Source organism: Coenobita brevimanus, chromosome 1 (genome assembly GCF_032717465.1).
Source record: "Coenobita brevimanus isolate Jiangsu-jjx chromosome 1, ASM3271746v2, whole genome shotgun sequence".
Taxonomy (NCBI): domain Eukaryota; kingdom Metazoa; phylum Arthropoda; class Malacostraca; order Decapoda; family Coenobitidae; genus Coenobita; species Coenobita brevimanus.
The window spans coordinates 69123470-69125572 of NC_136954.1; the positions used below are offsets into that span (position 1 = coordinate 69123470).

General features: G+C 41.2%; 1 long non-coding RNA gene across 1 annotated transcript in view; it reads left to right on the forward strand.

The window, feature by feature from the left end:
* Nucleotides 1–246: 246 nt before the first annotated feature.
* Nucleotides 247–2103, forward strand: part of LOC145390064 (uncharacterized) — a 258037-nt gene continuing 256180 nt past the window's right edge. The window contains exon 1 of the long non-coding RNA XR_013895604.1: nt 247–304. This is a non-coding gene — a long non-coding RNA (uncharacterized LOC145390064). The remainder of the gene's footprint in view (nt 305–2103) is intronic.

Below are 2103 nucleotides of genomic sequence, written 5' to 3' on the forward strand. Positions count from 1 at the left end.
ATTATTATTATTATTATCAGCAGCAGCTGCATCCAATCCTACGTTGCCTCATTAGGAGCGTAGGAGCCCGGGGCTAGGCAAGTTGGTCCCGACATTTAAGTTGAGAGTGACCAAACTCACTCATCCCTGAGTGGCAGTACGTGAGCAATAAACCCCAACCATCCCTTGGATATAAACCTTCACCGACTCAATCCGACTGGAGCGCCGTAATTACCCACTAAACCACCAGGCGCCAAAAATTGGTATTATGGTTACCACCCAGCGTAGTAAATGGTTTCCTGGTGTATAGGAAACCATTTGGCTTGTCACTCAGTGTAGAGTCACCGACAGGCAGAAAGAAGAGGAAAGACTGAAGGAAAGAAAGACAGAAGAGGGAGTGTAAAGTCACCCGTAGGCAGAAGGATGAGGAAAGAATGAAGGAAAGAAAGACAGAAGATGATGGAAGGAAAGAAGGATTGAGGAGAGGAAAGGGCAGAGACCCAAGAGCAGCACTACATCGAGTGAGTGGATGGTGAGCGCCCCCACCTACCACAATGAATATTATCATCATTATTATTATTATTATTATTATTATTATTATTATTATTATTATTATTTATCATCATCATCATCATCATCATCACGGCGTTATGAGTTTTAGACAAATATTCCCTCATAAATATTCAGAGCAGTTCTAAGCTTTCTTTATATCAGAGCTGTTCAGAAATGTACAGGACCATGTATCCCCACCAAAAATGATAAATGAAGATGGTGGTGACGTATCTTTTTATTTATTTATTTATTCATTTACCACCTTCAGATGATTTTATTCTGCCTAGAAGACTTTCGATAATGGAGGGATTAAATACAGCCTTCAGTAACCCATTCACTGCGAGAGATCTTTCCCATGTCATATAACATCGACGTCTGGAGTTAGGAAGAAGGAAGTAAAGTACACGTCATCAGATGAGGGAAGATGAAGTTCGTGACAGAAGTTTTACATTTTCAGAGTATGTTAAAGTTTATCACTCATTTTTCTATATAAGTCAAAGTTCATCTGCAACTTGTTTGGCCATAAGAGTAGAGGTGAGAAGCGAAGATGGCAGTGAATTGGAAGTTTGTGCATGAAGGTATGATGTTTGCAGAGTGATGGTTGCATACGAGACGGCATAGAAGGCGTCGTAGTACCTTTTTCCTTAGTTAGTTGTTTAGCATACTGTATTTTCCCGTAACATTGCCACGTTTGCTGCTTATATAGTGTTAATATCGACATACTTTGCCCCATTATCGTAGGAAAGGATATTGAGGTCTAAGGAGTTTTGATAGCCAAGGAAGACGTGCTACGAAGGTTCCAGTGCCACTTTGAATGTGACCTTGATTCTCAGCCATATTTCAAAGTAGTTCAGACTTCATCAGTACCACTTTTTTTTCCTTTCTTCTTCTTCTTCTTTTTAACCAGCAGAATGAAGGCGAGACAATGATGGCAGAGTGAGGTTTTATCTATCTATCTATTGCCAGACGCCATACTCCCGTAAGGGGTGGCCATTTGACTTTGAGTTATTTGTTTTACAGGGAGGTGTACTAACCCTCCACCAACCCACTTGCTGACACGTAGGGAGCACGTATGGTTTGGTTATATGGTTACCACCCAGCGTTGTAAATGGTTTCTTGGCTTACAGGAAACCATATGGCTTGTCACTCGACGTAATGCCACCCGTAAAGGGAAAAAAAAAACAGTAAGAAGTGACAGGAAAGATGGGAGAAATAGGAAGAGAGGAGGGCAGGCACAGAAAAAGAATAATAAAGGCTAAGGCAGAAGTAGGCAACACTGCATCAAGTGAGTGGATGATGGTCGCGACCACCTACCACTCTGAGGTTTTATGAGTGGGATATATTATAATGTACTCAGCTTTTGGCCTTTCTCCGTGCACAGAGTAATCCTTAGTTCATCAGTCTTGTTTCAAAACTGTTCTGAGTTCTTCCACACCACGCTCCAAACCAAGCTGAAAATGTGAAGTTGAAAGGGAGTAATACCACATCATTGTCATAAGTTTCCCTCTTAGGTTTTTAAAGCAGTTTAAAATACATTCAGCCCCATGTTTACCCACCAGAGTGAAGGTGATC